Below are 26,266 nucleotides of genomic sequence, written 5' to 3'. Positions count from 1 at the left end.
GCTCTACGGGATCTAAAATTTCACCATTAGGAACTCATTCATTTGGGGTTAATCACTGAGTACTATAGACCTCTTTAAATCCAAATTCTCCCGAGAAGCGATAACACATTCAGGCTCATTCAGTGTTAGAATCTCAGGGCTAGATGGGAACTTAGAAATTACCTTATTTCTTACAATCAGGCCCTACCTTACTTTCTTATCACACAAGTTTCCCTCTTACACATTCTAACATTGTAATCATTACCTCTGCAGTGGTTCTCAGCCTTGATTACACATAATCACCTAGGGAACTTAAAACAAACAAACAAACCCAATGCCCAGACTACACTACAAACCAATTAATTCAGAATCTCTGGGGATGAGACTCAGGCATTGGTCTTTGCTAAGCTTCCTAGATGATTCAAATAAGAAGTCAAGATTTCATAAAAAATAAGTTGCTAGAGGGGCCAGCCCGGTGGCACAAGCAGTTAAGTGTGCACGCTCCACTTGGGCAGCCTGTGGCTCCTCTGAGTCCTCTGTGAGGGAGTTTCCCACTGGCTGAGAGAGTCCGAAGAGCTACGGTTTCCCCACCGAGGGCCGCCCCTCCCCCCTCTCTGGGAGCCGCGTAGACCAGGATCACTGATCTGATGAGGAGGGAGAGGAGTTCTCCTTACCTCTCCCCACTTCCTCTGGGGGCCCAGCACGTTCTGCTCTCAGATGTGTGGCAGTGTGGATTCCTCCGCTCTAGCTTTTCACTGTCTGGGATTCCGTTGTTGGTCTGTGTTGCTTTTGTTGTATCTTGTCGGGGGAAGAGTTCACGGGAAAGCTCACTCCGCCATGATGCTGACGTCACTCTCATCCCACAAATTCTAGCATGTTGTATTTTCATTTTCATTTGTCTCCAGGTATTTTTTGATTTCTGCTTTCATTTCTTTGTTGACCCAATCGTTGTTCAGTAGCATTTTGTTTAATCTCCATGTATTTGTGGCTTTTCTGATTTTCCTCCTATTCTTGATTTCTACTTTCATACCATTGTAGTCGAAAAGATACTTGGTATTATTTCAATCTTCTTAAATTTATGGAGACTTGTCTTGTGGCCTAATATGTGATCAGTCCTGGAGAATGTTCCATGTACATTTGAAAAGAATGTGTATTCTTCAGTTTTTGTATAGAATGTTCTGTATATATCTACTAGGTCCATCTGTTCTAGTGTCATTTAAGGCCAATGTTTCCTTATTGATCTGTTTGGATGATCTAACCATTGGTGTAAGTGGATTGTTAAAGTCCCCTACTATTATTGTATTAGTGTCTATTTCTCTTTTTATGTCTGTTAATAGCTTATATATTTTGTGCTCCTACATTGGGTGCATAGATATTTATAAGTGTTATATCCTCTTGGTGGATTGTTCCCTTCATCATTCTGTAGTGCCCTTTTTGTCTCTTGTTACAGTTTTTGTTTTAAAGTCTATTTTGTCTGATATGAGTATTACTACCCCAGCTTTCTTTCCTTGCTGTTTCCATACAGTATATTTTTCCATCGCTTCACTTTCAGTTTGTGAGTGTCTTTAGGTCTGAAGTGTGTCTCTTGTATGCAGCATATATATGGGTCTTGTTTTTTTATCCAGTCAGCCACCCTATGCCTTTTAACTGGAGTATTTAGTCCATTGATGTTTAAAGTAGCTATTGATAAGTATGTACTTATTGCCACTTTAACTTTTTTTCTTGGTGTTTTAGTAGTTCTTCTCTGTTACCTTTTTCTTTTCTTGTTCTCTTCCCTTGTGGTTTGTTTGCTTTCTTTAGTGTTATGTTTGGGTTCCTTTCTTTTAGTTTTTTTGGTATTTATTATATTTTTCTGGTTTGTGATTACCATGGGGTTCATATACAGTAACCTACGTATATAGTAATCTATATTAAATTGATAGTCTCTTTAGTTTGACTTTTATCTGTAAGCTCTACTCTTTTACTAACCTCCTTCCACATTTTATGTTTTTGATATCATATCTAACCTCATTTTTTTGCATTTGTATCCATTACCGTCTTATCATGGAAATAGGTAATTTTTCCTATTTGTGGTCTTCTCTTTTCCCCTTAAATAAGTCCCTTGAGCCTTTCTTGCAGTACTGGTTTCTTAGTGACAAACTCCTTTAATTTTTGCTTGTCTGGGAGACTTTATCTCTCCTTCCAATTTGAATGATAACCTTGCCGGGTAGAGTATTCTTGGTTGTGGGTTTCTTCCTTTTAGCACTTTAAATATATTGTGCCACTCTCTTCTAGTCCGTAAGGTTTCTGCTGAGAAGTCAGCTGATAGCTTTATGGCGTTTCCTTTGTATGTATCTTGTATTTCTCTTGCAGCTTTTAGGATTCATTCTTTATCTTTAATTCTAGACATTTTAATTATGATGTGTGTTGGTGTGGGCCTCTTTTGGGTTTATCTTGTTTGGGGCTCTCTGTGCGTCCTGTACCTAGATGTCTGTTTTCTTCCTTAGGTTAGGAAAGTTTTCAGCTATTATTTCTTCAAATAGATTCTCTGCCCTTTTGTCTCGCTCTTGTCCTTCTGGGACACCTATAACACAGATGTTACTGTGCTTGATGTTATCCCAGAGGTCCCTTAGACTGTCCTCACTCTTTTTAATTCTTTTTTCTTTTATCTGTTCAGCTTGGGTGATTTCTTCTAGTCTTTTATCCAGCTGGCAGATCTGTATCCTCTACTCAGCTTTTGAGTCCCTCTAGTGAATTTTTCATTTCCAGTATTGTATTCTTCATTGCTGATTGGTTCTTTTTTATATCTTCGATTTCTTTGTTGATGATCTAACTGAGTCCATCTATTCTTCTCCCCAGATCAGTGAGCATATTTAACAGTCTTTGTTTGAACTCTCTATTGGGTAGGCTGCTCATTTCTGTTTCACTTAGCTCCTTTTCTGGGGTTTTGTCTTGTTACCTTACTTGGAATGTATTCCTTTGCTTCCTCATTTTGCCTCTTTCCCTGTGCTTGTTTTTATGTATTAGGTAGGTCAGCTATGTCTCCTGCTCTTGGAGAGTTGACCTTATATAAGTGATTCCTTATGAAGCCTGGCAGTGCACTTCCCTCGGTTCCTAATGTTCCAGGAATGATCCCTATGTGGGTTCCATGTGTCCTTCTGTTGTGGCATGATTGCTCTTGCCGTATGTGTCCAGGGAGGCTGAGCTATGCCTCTGGCCAGCTGTAGTTATGCTCAGTTCCTTGTTGTTGTAGTGGGCCCTTCACTCTCTTTATCAGTTTTGAGGAGCCCCACTACATTTGGCTGCAAGTTCTAATAGCACATTCCTATTGCAGTATTTCTGTTGAGTAGGCCCCCAACCTGGCAGGTTGATAGCCTCAGGGGCTTACAATTGCTATAAGCCTCCAGCCTTTAGGACTATTGTGAGCTCTCTGAGGATTACAGCTGGATGGGGCTGGCCTCAGGCACAGGAGCTTCTAATTGTTTCAGGCTTTGGAAGGTAGAGCTGATCCCCAATGTGGCTGTTTGAGAAGTACAAGTCTTCTGAACCTGGCAAGCCCCACCACCCACAGGTCCACACACACAGTCAACGTAGTCCTGCCCCATTTGCACACCCCAGCATCCTGAAGTGGACCCAGTCTCTCCAAGGCGGGTGCCCCACACACTCCACCACTGCCCCACATTCTCCACCTGCTCCTTGCGCACGCCCTGCCCCACAGAGAGGTGGACCCACTCAACAGCCTGTGGAGAACCCAGTCACCAATATATGCAGGCCCACAAGTTTTCCGAGGGCTTGTTGTTGGTTGAGGCCAGTCCCTAGGGTGGGCTTCCCACCCTGGCTGAGCTGGATTAAATCGGTGCTCTAGTGGGTGGGGCAGACCCTGGGCTAGCAGACCCCAGGGAGAACTTCAATGGTGTCTGCCAGCATCTGTGTCAACATGCCCACAACAGGCCACAACAATGGCCACTGCCAATGTCCCAGTCCCTGGAGAGGTCTCACCTCTCACCAAGATGCACTCAGAGCCTATCAGGTGAGTCTCTTTTCACCAAAGCGCTGTGCATCTTTCTTTCTGGTGATTTTAGGTTGCTTTCTGCAATGGGTGAGTTTCTGCGTGGGCCCTTTAAGAGCTAGTTTAATTTGTTTGTGAGCCAGCTTTTCTGGGGGTAGTCCCCAATGTTTTAGTAGCAAGCAAAGTCAGATATTATGCCACTCATCTCGATTGTCCTGCATCCAAAAAATACCTACAGTGGGGTTGCTTCCCGGCTCAGGGCCCTGCTCCTCCAGGGAGGGCTGCGTACCTTTGGGCTGATCCCGGGCGGCCATGAAGCGCTGCAGCTTGTGAAAGTGGCATTTTATCTCTCCAGAAGGGAGTTTCTGCCTCTTCCACCTCAATTAGCATTGTCGTTTGTTGCAGGAATTCCTCTTATCCAGTTTTGAGTTCTGTATCAGGGGTAATTTTTCCAAGAGTAGTTGTAAATTGGCTATGTCTGTGGGAGGAGGTGACTTCAGAATCTGCCTACACCGCCATCTTGACTGCTCTCCCATTTATTTGTTTACTATCTGTCTTCCCCCATTAGTTTGTTGTTCCTAGGGGCATATATATCTGGCTGTTTTGTTCACTTCTCTATACCCAGAACTTCACACATAGTAAGTTCTCAGTAAATATTTGTTGAATTCCTAGACCAAAGGAAAGGTTTTAATACATTGATGTTTGGACAAATCCTATCCTCACTCTGGGCTCTGGTTTATCCATTTGTATTATGTGGGGTATGGACCAAATAGTGTCCAGTGGGGAACCCCAGCTTTTCCACTCCAATATTCTGTGATTAATAGGGAGTGGAGTGGTTGAAGACTATTTCCTGTAGAGAGCTAGATTTGAATTAGTTGGATATAAAGATGAATGGAGATGAAGTCAGAAGGCATCCAAGACTTAAATAGCAGATAAGACATCTGAAATACTTCTTTTACTGGTCTCAGGTAGGACCTTCCCTATCTTGGAGTCCGAGCTGTTAACCTGATGCAGAGGAATGCACACTGGCCCAGGAAGCAGAAAGCCTAGAGAGGTGTTATAGTGTAGTGGTTATTCAATCAGACAACGGAATCAGCCAGCTTGAGTTTTAATACTGATCCTGAAACTTACTAGTTGTGTGATCTCAGACAAATTACTTAGCCTCTATATGCCTCAGTTTCCCCATCCACAATATGGGGATAATAATTTTTATTATACCTCACAGACTGATATATGTAAAGTACTTAAAACAGTGCCTGGCAATATGTTAGCACTATATAAGGGTTAGCAGTTACTGTTCTAGCCTCAGCTGTCCTATAACTGGATGAAGCTCGGTGAGTCCCATCCCCTCTTCTAGTCCTCAGTATACAATGAGAGGTTTGGAAGAGGCAGTCTCTCTTCAATCTCTCTTTTCCCCAATCATGTTCAGGGAGGAAAAAGTTAAACTATGGTTTGTATTGGATAGAGAGTAATTTTTACCTGAGGAGTCTCTATTTCTAAGGATTAGCTGCAGTTAGCTGGCTGAGAGTAATTAAATATTTTCTGTAGTCACCCTTTTACTGCTGTAGGCCAAGTTTACTCTCTCACTGCTATCAGGAAGGAGCATGCTCCTCTGACAGGGAGGAAAGAAATGGGACCAATAGACTGAGAGGAAGGAGCAAATGGAAGCTGCAGGTCATGACATGCACTCTAAAGGACTATGGGCTATTTGTAAGTGCTTAGGACTAGGATTTGGAGACCTGAGTCTTGGCCCTGTGTCACAACCTGTTGGATTGAGAACTTGAAGCATCCATGGCACCATGAAACACAAAACACTAAGAATGTCAGGGTTTAAATCTCAGTTCTGTTACTGACTCTTGGTTGTGTGATATTGAACAAATGAGACATCTTCTCTGGGCCTTAGTTTTCTCATCTCTGGTATTCTCTGATTATGCCCGTTGCATTGACAGGAAGAAAGAACTCCCTTTCCCATTCCAGTGGGTTGCCTCATTGTCAGTCCTGAGAAAAGACTTGAGATGTAAGAAGGTTGATACTCTCAATGGAACTGAGCCATAAGATGGTATTTCCCAGCTCTTCCTCACCTCTGTCCTAGGAATCAGGAAGCCTGGGTTCTAGTCCAAGTCTACTGTTGACCTTTGGTGTGACCATGGGTAACTCCACTTCCCATTTGGGATCTCAGTTTCCCCATTTGTAAGAGCTATTTCAGCCCTCAAACTTTGTGATTCTATGGCTGAGCAAAAGCTGGCTAGGTCTTCCTTTGGAGATACTGCAACCTCAAATGACCCAGCAGCAATGCAGACACTGACCTGAAATGTACCATGTCATCATCAGAAAGGAAATACATGTTTCACCAACATAGACCTCCCCAAGGCAGGTTACAGTCACTTGCTTCCCAAATCTGAACTACATTTACAAGAAAAGACGCCAATATTTCCCACCTCCACAATGGCAAGGATGTGAAGAAATTGGATCACTCATACATTGCTGGTGGGAATGTAAAGTGGTATAGTCACTCTGGAAAACAGTTTGGCAGTCTTTTATAAAACTAAACATGCAATTACCATATCACACAAAAATTTCACTCTTCAGCATTTTTCACAGAGAAATGAAAACTTATATTCATACAAAAACCTGTTCATGAATGTCCATAGCAGTCTTATATGTAAAGCCAAAAAACTGGAAACAACCCAGATGTCCTTCAATGAATGAATGGTTAAACTATGGTATGTTCATACCATGGAATACTACTCAGCAATGAAAAAGAAAGAACTATTGATGTACACAACTTGGATAGACCTCAAAGGCAATTATGCTAATTGAAAAAGCCAATCCCAAAAGATTACATTCTGTATGATTCCATTTATATGGCATTCTCAAAAAGACAAAAATATAGTGATGGAGAACAGGTCAGTGGTTACCATTGATTAGACTTGAGGGAGGGTGTGATTATAAAGGGGTAGCACAGGAGAATTTCTTTGTCATGATGGAACAGTAGTGGTTGTTACATGAATCTATACCTTTGATAAAATTTCCCAAAACTGCACACATATACACTCACACACACATATTATGTATAAAAACTGGTGAAATTTGAATAAGGTCTGCAGTTTAGATAATATTATTGTTCCCATGTCAGTTTCCTGGCTTTGATAATGTACTATGGCTGGGTAAGATGTTATCATTGGGGAAAACTGAAACTGGGTGAAGGGTACATGGGAACTCCCTATAACATTGTCACAACTTCTTATGAGTCTAAAGTTATTTCAAAATAAAAATATTAAAAATTAGCTAGTGAGCAAGGCCCTGAGGGTAAATGACACTGGAAATTTTGCTTATGAGGCAGAAGTGAGTGGCCTGGAGCTCAGATGCAGTCCATTAGACTTGGAGTCAGGAATATCTGAGCTCAAATCCCAGTTCTGCTATTTTCTAGTTATGTGATGGATAAGTTGCTTGATCTCTAGGCACTTTAGTTTACTCATCTGTTATGGGGATGATGATAGTTACTTCCCTGGCTGTGTTGAGATTTAAAGTACCCAGAGCATGGTGAGTATTCAATAAGCACTTATTTCCTTCCTGGAATTTTCCAGTGTTTCAAAAAGAGGCTGTCATTCAGGATCCCAAATTTCATTGATTAATTGTGGGAGTCACAGGAGAGGAACACAAGCAAAGACTATGACGGTCTACAGTATTTCCATATACCAGGTGCCTACCAAATGAAGAGAACAAAGTCAGCTTTAGCACTTCAAGTATTTGAGAACCCAGGATAAGGTCTCTATTCAAGGGATCTGGGACACCCCTGATCATTTTATTTCTGCCAAGTTTTTCTTCCCGAAAGACAGACATTACTGGTTTACTTCTTTGCACATTGTAAGCTGGCATTTTGTAATATTGTACCTGAGTTTAAGACCTAATGGCAGCTTAGAGGGCATCCAGTGCTACCGTTGGCACTGGATGATGCTTATTTGATGCTTGAAGACTTTGTAGAACATCTCTGGTGGAAAGCCATCTAGCCTCTGTGTACAGACCTCATGCACCATCTCCCAAGCCATCCAATTCCACCTCAGGAGCTCAGGATATTGGAAAGTACTCCATTACCTCCCACCCTGGGGCCCCACAGAACCTATATGCTTCTTCTACAGGACAGAGACCTGGTGCCCCTGAGTTCTTAGTGAGCCTCAGACCTTTCCATTCTCTTTTCTGTCTGTATCTACTCTTTCCCTTGGTGATCTTATCCAAGACCTTGGCCTTAATTATCATTCATATGTTGAAAGCTCCCAGAATTATATTTATAGCCCAATTCTTCTTTCTGAACAGTAGACCTCTATATCCAACTGTCTACTTGACTTCTCTATTTGGATGTCACAAGGGCATCTTTATCTCCACATTGCTCAACATGATCTTGCTCTCCAAGTCTGATTCTTTCCCAGAGTTCTCCTCAGTGAATGGCTCTACCATCCATCCAGAGACCTGGAAGTCATTCTTGACATTTTCTTCCCCCTCAGCCACACATCCAATCTATCACCACATCCTGTCAATGCTACCTACTTCCTAAATATCTCTTGAATATGTTTTTACTATTTCCAATAATATTATTCCTCATTCCATTACCATAACCCTAACCTCTTACTTGGACTACTGAAATGACCTCCCACCAGTTATTTCTGAATCTACACTTGACATGTTTTCCATACTGCAGCCAAAGTGATGTTCCCAAAACACAAGTCTGATCATATCAGCTAGCCCTGTCCTTTCCTAGAACCACTTTAATGGTTGCTTCCTATTACTCTTAGAATAATGACCAAAATCCTTACCATGGCCTAAAGACTCTGCATGGTCTGGCCTGGCCTATTTCTCCCACTCTTCTTTCACTATATTTTCCCTCATTTATTCAGCTCCAGCCTCATTGCCTTTATTTCAGTTTCTTAAATGAACTATGCTTTCTCCTGCCACAGTGCCTCTGCACATGCTTTTCTATCTGGAACAACTCTTTCCACACACATCTTCTTTACCTGGTTTTCTTTTGCTCTTTCTTATCATAATTTGTGTCACTTTCTCAGGGAAACCTACTCTGACATGCTTGACTAAGTCAAGTCCTACTTTTTTTATACATTTTCATAACCCTATGTACTTCTCCTTCCTAGCAATTATCCCACCTGTAATTTTACATTTTTGTGTGGTTTTTAAAATTAATTTGTCTCTCCCTTAATAAACTGTAAACTCAGAGAAGTCAGGGACCGAGTCTGTTTTGGTTCATGATTGTATCCCCAGCAACTAGCAACACACCTGGCATACAGTAGGTATTAAAAACTTTGTGGCAAATAAAATAAATTAAAATGCTGAAGAAGGCAGGGCCTGCTAGGGACTGGGGTGTCCAAGATGGTGATTGGGGGTTGTACGGGTAGAGAAGGGAGAGATGAAAGCATTTATTACAGCATTATGCCAGTGGGAATCAGAAAAAGAGAGTAGACAGGAATAATGAGTTAGCAACCTATAGTTAGTGATTCAAGATATCTTAGGCCGAGTAACCCGTGCATCATTCCAAGTGGTTCCAAATAGTAAGGCAGTAGGAAAATTAAGAGACATAATTAGGAGATCTTGGTCCCTTTGAAAGTTTAGAGACTTGTAACTCTCCCCTGCTCTGAATTACAACCTCTTAGAAAAATACTGGGTGTTTCCTTAGACACTATCTAGCTCAATCCTTAATGGTAAAGATGGAAGAAAGGTTTTTATAAGATCATCTACTTTAGAAGCAGAGGTTTCACTAGGTCAGTTCAGGCATAAACTCTTCCATGAAGCCACCCTAGATCACCAGTGCCCCCTTTCTACCTTAGGTATATCTTTATCATACCCCAGTGAAATGATTTGTAGACATGTCTGTCACATCATTAGACAGTGGATTCCTCAAAGTCAATAGCTGTGTCTTAGTCATCTCTGTACCCCAAAGCTAAAGATAGGGCTTTTCATATAGTAGATGCTTAGTAAATTCTTGTGGATTGGATGAATGAATGAAGAAAACCCAGGTCTCCTCACTCCCCAGTGCAAAGTTCTTCAATTGTATTGTTCTCCTTCATTCAATTTTCCAAACTAAAACCCTCTGGGGATGATCTGCCCTCAGGAAAAAGAGCTCTAGATGATTGACCAGAAGATTTACCCAGGTTTTGTACTTGCTTTGTCACATAGCATCTTTGTGATTTTAGGCAAGTCACATTAACCTCTGAACCTCAGTTTTTGGAATTGTAAAACGGGACCACTGAATTCTACCCTGCCTACTTTGCAGGACTGTAAGGCCTTGAAACAATGATTTTTAAAAGGCCCTCTGTCAGTCCTAAAATATCTCATATGTATGGGATTGGAATTACGGTTGCATCTTGTTCCTTCTTGTGTCTACATGAGGGAAGTGATTCTCCTCTTGGCTCCTTCACTCCTAGCCCTCAAGATCAAGGAGAATCTATCTGACTTCTAACCATCAGCACAACTATAGTACCTATAGGACAAAGAGTCCAAATACTGACATAAAAGAGAAATGGAAAGCCATGCTTCCAACCCTGGAGAAACTCTTAGTCTGATGAGGCATGATCATCAAAGCAAAATATGGGACTAATGCAAGGAGACCTGGGCACTACCTCCACCACCCATGAGGAACTTGACACAGCTAATGCTGTAAGTAGCCCTTTTTGTGGCCCTAAGACAGGGTTAACATCTCCCAGGTATGTTGGCATAAGAAGGCAGGTACCAGTGAAAAGCCATAAAAATGCAAAAGTTCATGTTGTAACCAGCAAACAGAGTAACCTATTTACATTTAATAATTGACCTTAAATACTAGGCTGCCTGTGTATCTCCCCAGTACTTATCACAATGAAATCACAGAGCATGCACTTCTTATTGAGTGAATGACTGAATGAATGAGGATCCCCATAACAGAAGGACAATCTGTATTTTATTATTCTATTGTGGCCTTCTTAACAAGTCTTCATAAAAGGCAGTAATTAATGAATAGTTATGAGGTATTAGTGAATGAAACTCTAGACCTGAATCTTTATACTCCTTATGTGACTTTGATCAAGTCCTTTCTGCTCTTCGGGCATCAGTTCTCTCACTCTGTGATCACTGAGGCACCTTCTATCTTTGGCAATCAATATTTCTTTCCACTTTGGGAACCTCTAATGCTTTTTATGAGGAATGATCCTAGACAGAATTATTAGAAGGCCTGGGCAGGCGTAGTAATTTCAAGAACTTTCTGCTTGTTAACTTTCATTATTTCCATGTTGATTAGTTAGCTTTGGCTCCCAAAGTTACTTGTAAGGTGATTTTTCACCTTATTTGTTTTCTTCTTCTAGTTCTCTATCTTCTAACAAGCCAGGGCAGGTCCTGCTAGTTCACATGGTACAACTAGGACTACCAAGCTACATAGAAATGAGACAGAGCCAGTGGGCATCCTGTTGACATGCCTCAGGCAAGTTAATGCACAGTTGCAAAGAAGAACAGAATTTACCAGTCTGCATTCCCCTCCAAGAAGTCTGTGGGGAGTCTGTCACTGACTAGGACAGTGAATTCTGGTAAATACAGGATTGTGATTTAGATTTCCTTTCTATTTCAGTTAAATGCAGTTTGATAAACATTGAGCATTTCTCCCATACAAGGCATGTGCCAGAGACTGGGAATACAGAAAAGCAGCAGTACAATGATGAGCAAGACTTAGGCCCTGGCCTCCAAGAAATAAGACTCTATTAGTAGATACAGCACAGAAAAAAATAGCTAACATAAAGCAGGCAAGTGATAAATGGAGGTACATGCAGCATGCTGCTGCCTGAGCTCACACTAAGTCCAGTGTGGGTGGGCATGGCTCTTGGGAACAGGTGATAGAAGGTTCATTAGGCATCACAGAGGAGGAGCCTCCATGCATCTATTTAACTCAACGTGTAGAATGGCTTCATTCCAGCTATTAAAGTGACCCAGAAGTAAGTCACCTAGGTAATTAATTCTGCTCAATTTATACTTTTCTCTATAGGCCAGGGAATAACTCTTAACTTTCAAATATGTATGTGAGGATGGGTAGGGACTAAGTAACTAAGGAGAGACCCTCTCTGCCCTGGATATTTTATTTTGCACTTAACGAGTACCCTTTCTGGCAATTTTACTTGAAATTCAGAATTATCTCCATGCATTTTCTACTTTTAATGATTCTGAAATAATTTCTCTTTATTTTAATGAAAATAACCTAACTATCCTAACTAAAATAAGTAATTCTATATCCATATGGGCCACTTTTAGACAATCGTTCTCAAATATTGCAGTGGTTCTCAAACTTTGCTGCACATTAGAATTATTTGAAGATCTTTTAAAAATCCCCAATACCCAGAACCACAGAAGGCTAATTATATAAAACCCTTTGGAGGTTGGACTCACACATCAGTAGTATTTAAAGCTAGCCAGGTGATTCCAATTTGTGGGCAAGTTGGAAAAGCAGTGGGCTAGTTGTTATTTGCAAGACTAGTTGACTTCTCATTTATTCCAATTAAAACAAGCATTTAAAAACCATGAGTGCCACATTTGGACATGTGGGTTATTGCAGTGCTTCTCAAACTTGATGTGCGTACCTGGGCATCCTGTTAAAATGCAGAATCTGATTCAACTAGTTTGTAATGGGACCTGACATTTTGCATTTATAATGAGCCCCCAAGTAATGTGGATCCTGCTGATCCAGGGACCATATTTTGAGTTGCAAGGGGCTAGTGGTTATACGCAAGGCTGGTTCCCTGAAGCAAAATGGGAGTGAGAGAAAGAAATTATTCACCGCATTTGTCTGCTGGGGTCAGTCATCTTTCTTTTACTCTCCTCCATTTGGATCCCAAGTGCAAAGAGTTGAGTTCAGTTCACAGCAGAACTATCTCCATCATCAGCATCTCTCATCTCCCAATGATTACTTGAAAAGTAATTCCTGAGTTCAAAAGTTGAAATGCTAGGCCAGCCCTGTGGCTAGCGGTTAAGTGCGCGCCCTCCGATCTGGCGGCCCGGGTTCGGATCCCGGGCACGCACCGCTTCTCCGGCCATGCTGAGGCCGCGTCCCACATACAGCAACTAGAAGGATGTGCAGCTATGACATACAACTATCTACTGGGGCTTTGGGGGGGGGATAAATAAATAAAACCTTTAAAAAAAAAAGTTGAAATGCTATGGCAGGGAGATGAGCACCTGAGAGAGAGGGTACACAAATTAGACAGATGCTAAGCAATGGTGTGAATGCACAACAATAACAATACCTTACCATCAAACAGTGTTTCCCTATATGTGAACATATATAAGCCTCACAACCATGCTATGGGGGAAGCAAGACAGAGATTATTATGCACATTTTACTGCTGAGAAAACTGAGACTCAGAAATGCTCAGTGACTTGTCTGAGCTCATAAAGGGAGCTAGGAGAAGAGAGAGAGTCAAAATCCTTGGTCTCCCAGCAGCAAAGGCTAATGTTCTTTTCACTAAACAAAGAGATGATCAGCAGTGTGAGACAGGGAGGGAGAGTGTACCCAGTATAAGTTTGGTAAACATTGCTCTTTCAAAATACAGAAACATAAAAAATAATAACTTCCTTAAATCTCCATTCACTAGTTAAGGGAAGATGATGGGCAGATGGATGTTTTGTGATCTCTTGTGCAAAGAATATGCATTATGTGTTTAAAATTATTTGAAATCATATGCTTTTGATGAGAGAGGCTCCCAGCCAAGCAGACTGCCTTCTCCAGACAGCATCACTGGATACTGCCTGAATCCATAACATTTTTTTCAGCCAATTTCCTTCACCTGTCTTGGAGGCCAGTGCCCTACCTGCAGTGGTAAAGACCACTGAGAATAATAGGGGTTGGATGCCGTAGCATACATAAAAAGCCCACTCAGCCAACGCAGAAATGTGTGGCTGTGCTTTATGCCATGCTGATCTCTTGAAGCTCCCAGCCCCATATGCCTGTTAGTTAGCCAGGCTAGGCTTAGATAGAAAAATGTTGCAACACTACGAGCAGCTACTGAAAGGGATATAGCAGGCTATAGTGAAAAAGAATATGAAGTTAGAAGGTAAAGCAAAACAAAACAAAACAAAAATTCCTGCATTTTGGTAAATCTTGTCCAATGAACAGGTGCATGTCACTTTCACATTTTTGAGCCTCACTTGCCTTGTCAGTAAAATGGAGATAACTTTACATACCTGAGAAGGTTGCTATTATCATCAGATGAAGCAAGGATTATGAAAGTACTTGGATGATTGTAAGATGCTCTACACTGGTAAGGGCCTATTATTATGATCATTTTTACTCTTGAAAATAAGAAGAACTACCTCAAGCCACTTTTCTCAAATGCAGCCTTCTAAAGAGCTGAAATCTGCCTCTCTCTAACACCCACCCATGATCACACAATGTGTGTGGCAGAAATTTGCTTGCCTCCTTTGTGGCTGCTTGGGGATCTTTGATGCCTAGATGATGATGATGAAGATGATGATGATGATGATGATGATGATGATAATGAATTTCTGCTTATGCTTTAATAAGTAGTTATTGACATTAGGTAACTCCTTTATTGACTCCTCTAGGAGAAGAAGGGTGCAGCTGCTAGCTCTCTCCACACCCTTGGTGATTGGGAGTGGATAGGAAGTCTTGAAACTGTAGTTGAAACAAATACCAGAATTTCTCAAGTGACAGCTTACTGCAGAGCAAAGCATCCTGGACTGACAGTCTCCTCATTTCTCACTTCTAGTCCTGGTGTTAATTATCTTTGTGACCTTCCTTAAGCTCTTTCACTCCCAAGCCTCCATTTCTCTACCTGTAAATTGATGGGAGAGGGGTGGGAGATGATAAGGAAAGGATACTCAAACCCTGAAAGGTTCAGGGCACTGTTGTGTTCCTTCCAAGCACCTCTAGGGAAGCAGCTCAATTGCTTTAGTTGTGGCTCAAGGGTCTCCAGATCCCTTTTCCAGGAGGCAGCTTAAAACTCCCAAGAAAATAGTCAGTCTCGAAACCACCAGCCCCAGCCTCTTTTCCACCACAACTCCAAAGACTGAACTTCATCTCCCTTTCCCTGCAGCATCAGGCTGTGCGAGAATTGACTTACAAAAACTTCCCAAATCCTAAACCCTCTTTGGGATCACGTCTTCAGTCTTCTTACTAACCTGCCACAGTCCAGATCCCAAAGTAGTACTCCCTGGGTGTTGGAGGAGACTACAGTGTCTCCCAAGGAGGCCAGACTCAGAACCCCAGGGTCACTGCATGTGGTTTTGAAGCTGCTGGCTGCTCACTGGAGAAAGCAGAGCATCCATCAGCATCATCATCGTGAAAGTCTCCCCCTTCTAGGTGACCCTTACTTGGGCTCACAGACTCTACAGTGTCCCCTCCCGATTCTTTGACTGCCCCCTCACTCATTCTTCTTGCACAGCCTTCAAATCTGTGCAGGCTCTTCCTGGCAACCACTCTCCGCCAACGCCACCCAGGTCGCTGGCTCCGAATGAGGCATGCAACTTATTGGTCAGATCATGATTCTGTCCAATTGCCACTGCAGTCTCCCCAGCCCCCTCTTAGTTCCCTGCCCCACAGCTCCTAGCCAGTATTTCGGGCACTGGTGCAGAAGAACCAGAGAGAGTAAGGAAAAGGATAGATGAAGAAGGCAGATTGTGGAGGTTGTCTAGAGAACCCCTCAAGTCCTGCCTCCCAGATGCAGCAAGAAGGAGGAGGGGGAGCCAAGGAAGTGCAGCGAAAGGAGGGGGGCCTGAGACAGGAGCTGCAAAGACTTTACCAACCGGTTTGGCTCCCCAGCCCGATGGACAGGGCGGGGTTTCAGCCGCGGCTCCCGTGCGGGACCCCTCGAATTTCTATAAAGGGCGCCTGCAGAAGGTGCTGAGGGCACTGGTTCAGAGCGCTAGTGGCAGCATCTGGCTCTGCCGTGCCCGCGGCGCAGACTGGCATTAGAAAGATTCAAAGACTGATTGACGGCGACAGAAATATAGTCGGAACAACCCTGGGTTGCTCGAAGGAGGAGCGGTGTGGGGGCAGCACTTGGCGCTGCTGTCTCCAGTTTAGAACGGGCGCTGCCTGCGCTCCCCAAGCTGTCGGGTATTTGGAGCCCGCCGCGTTCGCCCGCCCCGTGCTTCACTGCCCAGCTCAGCTCCTTGCACTTGCCCACGCCAAGTCGGTCCAGCGGTCCAGTCTTTTTGCCTTCCTTCTTGCTCGTCCCCCGAGGCTAGCACTACTCCCTCTTCCCCTCCTCCACACACACACCTTAGAGAGCACCCTCTCTGCTGAAAGCTCCCTGACGCTGAGCAGAGCTCGCCCAGCGCTCTATGGAGATCCCTCACCTCTCCCTCTCTCTTCCCTAGGCACTCCCTGACCCAGTAGCTTACGGACCTTGAGGTTCTCCAAAGGTGTCAAGCTCGTCGTCCAGCCCACAGAATTGCCCGGAGAGGCTTTCCTGAAGCCTGGCACCATGAGCTACCGGGGATGAGCTGACCCTCCAAAGCTCTGAGAGGGCCAAGCGGTTTTAATGACCTGATTACCTCCACTGCCTCCCAGGTGCTGCACTTTATGTCCAATGCTGCTTCTGTTGTCTGCCACTCAGGTCGTGATAGCGTGCTCTCCATGATCCATAAGCTGCCCAACCACATCCGGAACATGGGCAACCTGGCTAATACGTCAGGTCTCGTGGCTTTGGAGATGGTGTCCCAGGATGAGCATGTGCAGTTCTGGCTACTGATAGGGCACACCACAGTGGTCTTGGCTGCATCCTAGGCAATTGGGTCTTAAACCGTGTGATTATGAAATACAATAGGGTGCACACTGCCACCAGCCTCCTCATAGTCAATATCTCCATGACCAACATGATGGTGGCTCTTCTCAGGACTCCCTTCACCATAGTAGGCTGTGTTCAGAGGAGGATGATAACAGGCCATGACAGCAGAAACACAACTTTGCACTTGCAACAGAGAGAGCTGCGTGGTAGAAAAGAGAGCTGGAGTGGAGTGGGTTTGGTTGATTCAGAGAGTGTTTGCGCCTAGAGACGGGAATAACAGAGATGTTGTAAAGAGTTTGGAAACTGGGGAGTGGGCTGTTACAGGCATGATTGTGGTTGTTTTGCTGAGTTAATCTCCTACCTTGGCAGATGCTGAGAGATTTAGGTTGCCCAGGGAGGCAGTGGGGCCCTGTTGCAGGTAAGCTTTGGACTGACATGTGAGTCCCAGCTTTGTCACAGAGACCTAGTGTCGGTTTCCTCATCTTTCATATGCAGTGCTTGGACTGGAAGGTGGCTAACAATGTTTGTGATTTGGGGTCTGTGTCTTCAAGCTGAAAAAGATGAGAGGTGCATGAGAGCTGCAAGGTGAAAATGTTTATTTGCTTTTTGAGACAATGTCAGTTTGGTGAAGCAAGGAGGCTTTTACCTATGTTTTGGAGCTTGTAAGAGTTGAAAATCCAGGGCTGAATTCCCATGCCTTACTGTGCCCTTTCTCCCACAGGTGCTCTATCTGTGTAATTCCTTGGTTTTTGAGAAGATAACATGCCACCTCAGTCATTTTGCTCAGTACTCTTGTGCCTATGTAACTGTGATGACCACGGCTGCTATTTCCCTGGACTGACATTGGGTATGTGTTTCCCAGGCCTCTTCAGGTCTTGTAAAAGGGTAGGTTCTTCTAGATAGATGGAAGCAGCTAAGAACACAAATAATCTATAATGTTCTTTGAGTTCCTTGAGACTACCTATGTGAATGTATATCTATAATTTAGGAGGACTGTAAGATGGTGAAATATAGACCGTCACCAAATCAAATCTTACATAATAAAAATGCCACCATCTTTGATATGGTGCTATGAGAACAGAGATGTGGCAATAAGCAAATGGTTAAAAAGTACCCTCCTTCTCTTTTGGAAAACATTTTTTATTTGTTGCATTGCAGGACCAGCTAAGGGAAGAAGAGGGAAGAGATGAGTCAGAGGAGGGTATGGCTTCAGGGCTGGTGGTGGGTTGAGTCTGGGATGTGGGCATGAAGTCTGTGAATGAGGGCTGAGCAAATGAAGTGGGAAGGCATAGAGAGTCTTGAGGAAGAAGGAGTTGGGAGGAGGGCTGGAAGTGATTTAAAAGGAAGGAGGTGGGGCAGAGGATGAGAAGCTGGGAGGAGTTACATTGTTAATCAGTTGGAAGGGAGCCAGAAAACAAATGAAGTGGGAGGGACATAGAGGAAGATTGAAGGGGTTGTGGCTGGATCCAGATGGAAGGGGCCATGGAGGCATCTAGGTGACAGGAAATGGAGGGAGATGGGAGAGGGAATAGAAGGAAGGACATAGGGAGGGAAGGAGGTAGGGAGAAAAAAGGGAGGGAGGGAGGGAAGAGCAGCCATGGAGGGATCAAGGTGGGAGCGGGTGGAGGGAGAAGGGCATGAAGGGAGCCAAGTGGAAGAAAGGATGGAGGGATGTGGGGTGCTTACTCATCCATATATGATAAAGGAAAAATAAGTCACACTTTTGGACATCCAACCCTCTTCTCCACTGAACTTCCTACTCAGAAACAGAAGCTTTGAAGTCAGTCCATTTGGATTCCTGTCTTCCCATTGAAATGTTTCTCTCGACACTAATCAATGTTGTTCTTTCATAAAACAAAATGCCACTCATCTGTCAACTGAACTAGTACAGAAAGCACATTACCCCCCGCCTGCCAAGTCTTTGCACCTTTGCAAAAGAATGAATGGCTAATAAGTAGCCCTAATTTGAGTTGTTGAATTGTGGTGGGGTCCTTTTTCTTCCAGGTGATGCTATATCCCCTGAAGTCCCAAATTACTCCAATGCAAGGTAATGTTTGCGTCATTCTCATCTGGATTGTTATCACTTACGCTGCTTTGCCACATTCCATTTACCAAAAGCTTTACCGAGTGGAGATTCGATAAGAGGAACACAGGCTGGCCAGTGTTTGGATTTCAGCAAAACACGACCTTGGAGTAGGAGCTGTAATAGCACATTTCCAAACATGGGTACAGCAATAAATTTCTCTAAATTGGGATTTATTAAGAGTACCCAAGAACTCTCATGACAATGAGTTGTTAGGCATATCACTTTCTGTTTGGGGTCCATGGCTTCCCTGTATGTCACATGAGAGGTCTGGAATAGGTGAACCCTAAAGCTCTCAGCTTTATAGCTAGTCTTCAGGCCCAATGTACACACAAATAGTAAATATGTCTCTTCTTTAAGGCCTCACTGCCTTAAAACACCTAGCTGTGGGCCTTAGGGAAAAGGCAAATAAAGTTAATGTTTCTCTTTCTCTATCTCTCTTATAACCTAGAAACATAACTGAAGAAACGATCTGCCTCCTCAGTTTCCCATATATTTCCACATGGAAATACCTTGACCTGAGCACTTTTTTGCTCTTCTTCATCTTGCCATTGATGGTGCTGGTGGTCATCTATGGTCATGTGGCCAAGAAGCTGTGGATCCATAATGCTGTTGATGACATCAACATCTACACCTACATCTGCCAGCATGGGAAGAAGCAGACCCTGAAGATGTTGATGATGGTGGTGCTTGTCTACACTATCTGCTGGCTTCCCCTCAACCTCTACTTGATGCTGCCATCCAGTGAATCCATCTCAAGCCACAAGGGTCTCTACTTCTTCCTCCACTGGCTGGCAGTTAGCAGCTACTGCTACAATCCCTACGTCTACTGCTGGCTCAGCAATAGCTTCCACATTGAAGTTCAGAAAGTCATCACAGAAGTCCAGAAGATGCTGCTAGGTGGAATCAGCCAACAGCGAGGGGAGCACTGCTGGTTTAGCTCTGTCTCACCCACTCACCACCCTCCTTGGGTGGATCTCAATCCTGGAATGCCCAAATTACCACAATTCAAAGATTTCAATGAGCTACCCAGTACCCTTCCCTTCCCAGAGGTAGAAATCTCCTTTTTCTAGCCAACAGTGCCTAGAGTTTAAGCTGCCGGGACCGCGATAGGTTATCCATCTGCAAAATCTCTGAGATAGGGTGGGACCAAAATAATTTGGTTTCTTTCATTTTTTATGGTGGGGGGAGTGGAGGGACGGATTGGAACTTGAGGGATGGGGGCCATATGAACCATCATATGTGTCTCACTTGCTCTTTCATTTCCTTTTCTCTGCCTTTTCTCCTGTTTCCCGTTCCTACTTTTTTCTCTCTCCTGACAGTGAGTAAACTGAAGATATTAGATCTCCAGTCTCATCAGAGGTGTTTTTCCATCACTCAAAGGAAAGTTACGCTCTGATTTGGGGTGTCCTGGATTCCACCTCTGATTTTGGCCACTGTTCCCCTCTCCATTATTTGTGTGCCCACCTGGCCATGGCACTTGTCTTCTGACATCATACACATCATCTCAGGAGCTAAGAGCTCCCAGAGATTCTTATTTGTATTTTATTTAGATGGTCAAGAAGCCAGTATCTCTATTGTTCCCAAAATATTCCCAGGAAAATGCCAAAAGAAAAAGATATAGTATCTGAAATTTTATCAGGTGCTCTGGGAACGTACAGCACTTTGTAAATGCAAATATTCATATCTTATTATCTTATGGCAGAGTGAGAATGAGAAATCTTACAGGAAAAGACAAGGCAGTTAATGGCTCACCCCACATCACCTGGGTTACTTCCTCAGGTTGCAAATACAGTGATTTGGTGATAGCTTCCCTTTGAATGTGTTGACAATTTAAGTGCCCAATTTAGCACTCCAAAACATCCTCCCTATTTCTTGACCCTACATTTAACATCATACCTTGTCTCATGTAAACTTGTACTATCTAGTTTTGCCTTCCATTTTCTGAAAAAAGAGAAAGTGTAATTGTTCACTGTTGATTTAATTGTGTCCATCTTTCTAAGCTACACAGATTTCAACTCAGCAGGAGAGATGAAGAGGAAGTAATTATATCATCTTTCCCCTGCCACTGCCTTTAATCTGGAGACAATATTATTAAGGCATTTTGAAGGGCATAGCTGACTGTGTATGTCAGGATGATGCCAGAATGAGGGTGAAATTTCTTCTCCTCCTCCTCATTTTCCTCTCCTCCTCTTGGTTCCTTTCCTCACTACCCTCGTCATCCCCCTTTGCATCTCCTCCTTGCCCCTGCTTCTTTCTTTCCCTCCTTTCCTCCTTCTCCTTCCCCCCTTGGTCTTCTCCTCCTCTACACTTTCTGTTCCACCATTCTCTTCCTCCTCCTCCTCTTCCCCTTCTTCTTCCTCCAAATTCCTCCCTTTCTCCCACCATCTTTCCATGTCTCCTTCGTTCCCCTCCTCCTCTCCTTCCCCACTTCCCCCTACTTCTGCCCATCTTCCCTGTCTCTCCTCCTCTTCACTCCTCCCCCCACTTTTCCCAATTCTGTTCTTACCTCTTCTCCTCTCCTTGCCCTTCCTCTTCCTTCTCTGGCTTCCTCATTTCTCCTGAGTCTGTTCCTTCTTTGGCACCACTCCTTCTCTATTTTTTTTTTCTTTCTTCATTCCTCCTCCATGGTCTGTCTGTTCATCCTTTACTTCTTTGAATTCTAATGCATAGTTTAAACTACTACTTTCCCTTTGCATTTTGGCTATTGTTCATCTATTCCCAACCACATTCCTCTCTTTTCTTCATAATTCAGACTTCTCTCACCCTTAGTGGAAGCCTGGGGATTTGGGAATCTGCTGCCTCTGGGTTTAAACTTTGCTGTCTCTGTTCCATAGGCCTCTGTGTGGAATGTATAATGGTCAGAGTGAGTAGTGGCCACTGATAAGTTTTTCTCTTCTATATTTCTCTTTCTCATTCAATTCTAACTATTGGAAGTTGAGTACCCACTATGCTGTCCTGGGTGATAGGATGGCTCACAAAGGATCATGAAAGAAATTGTCCAGCCTTACGCCATACCCTCTGAGTCCGTTGAGAAGTGAATACAATGCAGTGACCCACAAGAACATGACTTAGTTCACGTTGGAGGAATTGTACCCAGTTCCGGCATGTCTCTTTTCTAGCCACTTATGTTTTTTCAAACTCTTTCTATTCCATAGCATTTTAGCTATTGCTCATTTCCCCTCCCCACTCCCTTTCCCATAGCCACCCCCAAGGATGCAGAATAACTTCTAAAAAACATAAAATAACTAAAAATGACAACAGACTTTTATCACCACAGGATAACCCTGGAGACTCTTGGAAGTCCCAGCCCCAGCTGACTGGCTTTAGACTTTTGCTGCTGCCTTTGCTATGAACTTCATAGCAATTGCACCACCCCATTGGCTTTAGCAGTTTTGAGAATGGGTTATCATCATCTGGTTAGAGTGTATGCGTGTGTCTGCTTCCACCTCTTTCTCCTCAACCATCTTCTCTTTCTTCTCTTCATCTTAACCATTCTCTTCTTAACAAAGACATAGTGTTCAAAATTCTGTGAGTTCTTCAGTTTCCTCTGGAAAAGGGCAAGCCAGGCTCTAGGAGTATGAAGCAGATTAACTGGAGTTTAGCTTCTGGCTAGTCTTATCCCACCCAGTGACAAGGAAAAGTGGATTTTTTGGAGTCAAAATGCGAGATGTCGCTGGAAAATTTCCATATTTGCTAGAATATTGCATCCCTTTTTTAGATCAAGGAGAATTTGAGGGAAAAGAGCAATAGTTTAAATTCTGTTTCTTTCCATTTTCACTTTCATCAATGAACACTTTATCTCCTCTCCCTTCCTAACCTCACCACCAAAACTAAAAATACATACATATATATATATATATATATATATATATATATATATATATATATATATATATATGTATGAACTTTTTTCACACAAGTACAAAACTAAATATTTAGAGAAGTCCTGGACTGAGTAGATGACCACATCTGCTGTTGCCACTATTATAAATTATGCATCCACTTATCATCTCCTTTCAGCTTCAGCTGTTTTTGAGATTAGTAGTGTTTGTGACTGGTGATCTCTGCTGGTATCTTTTCCTCCCTCCTCATGTAAATCTTTCTTATTCTTCTATCTAAGGACAGAGAGTTGTCCTTCCCAGTCTTCTTTAGGCAAGATTGTCTAGGGTTTTCCCTCCCTGCAAGGAGAGGACAGAGTAAAATTGCCCCTAGGTACCCAGCGCTTCTTAGAGGAATCATACCTTGCTCTGATATGCTCCTTCTCCTGCATAGACTTAGGAGATATTCACATAAAACGATAAATTATCATTTTAATTTAAATAATTATTGTGCTATTGTATTTTCACCTAATATTTTCTCATTCCCAGGAAATCCCCTTCTTACTCCTACCCCTATCCTCCAAAAAAATCAAACTTTTTTCACCTTCAGTAAGGCTGCAGATCTGGAATGTTCCATGCTTGACAGATGATCCTGCTTCAATGTTTGCTGCTGCCTCGACTCCACACTCACAGGACTTTGTCTACCCATCAGCTTTGGTGATATACAGGATGGTTAAAGAATTGGGCCTCTTGTTAGTTTGAGTTTCTTGTGGGTTTTGTTTAGATTTTTTTCAACAGCAACTAATCTGAACTCAACACCCAGCCAAGTCTGAGGGTACTACCATTGTAGATAGTTACTGGCTGAGAGGCTCATTTGGTTGGAACATGGTGCTAATGAGCTCTAGGTCCTAGGCTCTAACCCACATGCAGCCATTTAGCTCTGTGGGTTTGAGCATTGTCCTAAAGAACTACGGGCACATGGTTTTAAAACCTCATGTGTGTCTGTTTACACAGACTGTACCACTCACCTCGGCCAGCTTTTTTCTGAACATGGATTATCAGCCACCTGGAAGACCCAGCAAAACTGTTGTGTGAATAGCCCAGCAAAATTTATTTTCACTTCTAAAGAAACAGTTTAAAGTGTATTCCCTACTGATAGTGTGTTAGTAGTGTCACCTTCTTGTCAGAAGGACATCATTTTTAAAATGCATACTTGAACAGAGAGTTACAGCAATGGTGGACAGAAGTTGCCAAATTCTCCCCTTTCATAAATCCAAATGTGTATACCAGCCTTTGTCCAATGCTGAGAAACTGAATCTTGGTTCAACCTAGGACATTGGAGAAATGCTTTGATGAGACTAAGATCTGCATGCAGCTGATCCAATGTCCCATCTCACTGGGACAGGTCAGAGTGGGGGAATTTATCCCCTAACACATATACATCTAGGATGCTGATAATCAATCTTATGTATTAGTCACTGGGTATGAGTAATGTAGATTCACTCTTAGGTGTTCTGAGCTGAAGACCTGTTTCACTGAGAATTCTTTCCCCTCCTATAGTTGAGGAATCTTTGTATGCTGTCACAATCTCACACACACACGTACACATACACACTCACACATATACACAAACACACACATACCTACACACATTCACACCTGTATGAACACACGTAACCCCCCACATGTATACAGTCATGTATACACACATACAGAAAATTGCATACACACAGATTTATTGTATTTTAAAACAAACATACCGGATCTTTTCATAAAGCATATTTCAAATCTAAATTTTATTTTTTAGTCATCATTCTTTTAGTCAATTTTCTGTTTGAACGAATAAACTCTGTGATCTTTTGAACACCTTCATCATTCCTCTGGGTGATTATATGACTATTTTGTACATTGTTGCAGTTACTGACCCTGACATTAAAATCTGTTGTATCGCTCACATTTCTGACATCATAACATGGCAAGTGTGTTACTAGCAAATGTGTATAACAATACTAATTGGATATTTATTGTTCTAAAGACAATCCACTTAATGTTATGCTTAAACACACATAAAAACAAGCCCTTAAAGGAGTAGCAACTTGAATACACATGAACCTAAACACATTCATACACAGATAATTACATAAATATATGCAGAGGAACATACACATATACACAGACACAAAAAGATACACACACAGCTTCAAGAAGCCCTTAACATAAAAGAATCTTCCTAGTTCATGCTAGAAACCAAGGCTAAATGCTCTTTTGTTAAAAAAGGATTACATATAAAGTTGATAGTCAACTGGGAATTTATAAGGCTATTGAGATATGTGCTCAGTCAGTTGTTAACATGCATAAAGTAGGAAGGAGAACAAAGGGCTGAAATCCCTTTGCCTACCTTGTAAGGAATTTCTAAGCTTGGGTGTTTTTTTCTCCATGACATGGTTTAATAGGTAGTTTTGCTCTAGGAGAGGTACATGCCTTTACATCAGCAAGTGACTATCTGGAACCATAATTACACATTTGGACCATACGCGTGTTACTCTGCCACTGCTGAATGCTGTCAACCTCTCTAGACTGTGAGGCAAAGCCTCATTGATGGACACTGTTTTCCTCTAGGCCATGTGAGGAAGGAAAGGAGATGGACCCAGTGTGGACAGTTTGAGAGTGGGAATAAAGTTGTTTATTCTGATAACTCTTGTTCAGAGACATTTCTGTGGCTAGTTCAAACTCGCTTCCCTTGTAATAGTAATAAAACTATCCTAAATGTGATGATGATTTTGTTATTCCCAAAGTAAGACCTTTTGGTGTTTTCCAAAGTGTTTGTTGTCAGTGTTTTCCCCCACATTGAAAAACTAAAGACTGTCAGGGAGTCTGGATAAGAATGCAGATTTCATTTGCAAATATGCTGGTGAATGGAGATATGCTCTGAAAACAGCAAAGCACTGGGTCAACTATTTTTGTTCTACAGCTTGGCAAGGAGTCTTTTTGTATCCTAGGGAAAGATTGATGCTGAAGGAAATAGCCTTATCTGGATGCCCAAGGTGAGTACTGAGGAAAATGTAGATTTTAGTTTGATGTACATAAGTTTATGGCATTAGAGATGCAGATTCTGAAGGAAGTGCCTGTATTTGGATTTATATAAATAGATTTATGTTAATGAGAATAGTTGAAATGTAGTAATGAAATTTACAATTCAGGAGTGAATCTAGCTATTCTTTTGTCATGAGATCCTACTATGAATAAAGTTTCCATCAGTTTGAGTATTTTTATAGGGTGATCTTGGAAAACATCTAGGAGAGAGATACAGATCCAGCTGGCCCACAAGACCTTTGATCTAGAGAGTTTCCCACTCAGAATACTGATTGCAAAGTGATGTAAAGCCTTCGTTAAGACTTGGGAAACTGTAAATATCCTTTTTGTAGCTTTAGACAAGAGGATCTGTTTTTCAAGACCTTTGTACTTGCAACTTGGAACTCAAGTAGGAAAGTCTAGTAGAAAAAAAATCCCTCAATAAAATAAAATTTTAATTGCAAATAAAATGAAATAAAAAATAACCCCCAAAAGGAAAGAAAGAAAATAAATGACCCTTTAGACTTTATAAGGTAGTGAAGTTTATTTTCTACTCCAA

At 42.4% G+C, this 26,266-nt stretch overlaps 1 pseudogene; it reads left to right on the top strand.

Moving 5' to 3' along the window:
* Positions 1-16,454: 16,454 nt before the first annotated feature.
* On the top strand, positions 16,455-19,908 carry LOC101398982 (G protein-coupled receptor 83-like; annotated as a pseudogene).
* Positions 19,909-26,266: the final 6,358 nt, after the last annotated feature.

The sequence above is a fragment of the Ceratotherium simum genome, chromosome X (genome assembly GCF_057802395.1).
Source record: "Ceratotherium simum simum isolate JZ-2026a chromosome X, ASM5780239v1, whole genome shotgun sequence".
NCBI lineage: Eukaryota > Metazoa > Chordata > Mammalia > Perissodactyla > Rhinocerotidae > Ceratotherium > Ceratotherium simum.
The sequence above is the reverse complement of the archived record's forward strand: the minus strand, read 5'-3'. Positions and strand labels throughout refer to the sequence as shown.